This window comes from Apis laboriosa, unplaced genomic scaffold (genome assembly GCF_014066325.1).
Source record: "Apis laboriosa isolate Shangri-la unplaced genomic scaffold, ASM1406632v1 scaffold14_cov150, whole genome shotgun sequence".
In the NCBI taxonomy this organism is placed as follows: domain Eukaryota; kingdom Metazoa; phylum Arthropoda; class Insecta; order Hymenoptera; family Apidae; genus Apis; species Apis laboriosa.
In genome coordinates this window covers 1,470,760-1,471,671 of record NW_025221798.1, presented here as the reverse complement: position 1 = coordinate 1,471,671, position 912 = coordinate 1,470,760, and positions in this window count along the sequence as shown.

Below are 912 nucleotides of genomic sequence, written 5' to 3'. Positions count from 1 at the left end.
TATATTTCGATGCACGATGTACGATAATTGTCACGATCCAAAAATCCAAAACTCGAGTCGTCATTGTAAAATAATCTTTCTCACCGACTTACAACTTTTCATAAATAATCACAAATAATCACAATTGAGATATATATATATATAAATATATATAACAAAGCCGGATACTTTTGAATCCAACTGTACAAAGGCAGAAACACGGGGGGGGGTACGTACCGAGATCCTCGCCAACGTCTCCTTGGCCGCTTCTTATGCAAATCAGGCGGAAAAACTCGCGTGTTTTCAACGTGTTTTAATTATTCAAGCGACAACTTTCCGCAATGAAATTAGAACTCGCGCCTCTCCCCAGTCCCGACTCCCTGCGACAAGTGTTTCGCTTATGGCCGCCGCCCACTCCCCTCCCCTTCTCCCTTTCTCTCTTTCTCTATATACATTATACATATACTATGTATAAACACGTCTGAATCAGCGGGCAAGAAACACGAGGAGGGGAGGAAAGAAAGGTGGATGTTGAAGCTGGCGTTCCTCGGGGACGGAAGAAAATTAAGAGAGAGAGAGAGATATATAGAAAGGAGGAAAGAGACGACGATATATATATATACCCCGCTGGGTATGGAGCTCAGCTCGACGAGAACGATGTCAAGCGGCTGTCTGCTCGAAACTTTTCAAACAAAACGACGCCAGTCGCGGAATCTAGGTTGAGGCGTCGTCCTCGTCGTCGTCGTCGTCGTCCCCGCGGATCCGCCGCTCGGGATTGTACCAGGTCGCTTCGATATCGACGACAAAATTCCTCGGAAAAAAAAAAAACAGCTTGTAATTCGATCTTGAAAAGAGAAACTATAAATTTAATACATACATAAGTGATTTTTGCTTTAGTTATATATATATATATATATATATATATATATATAT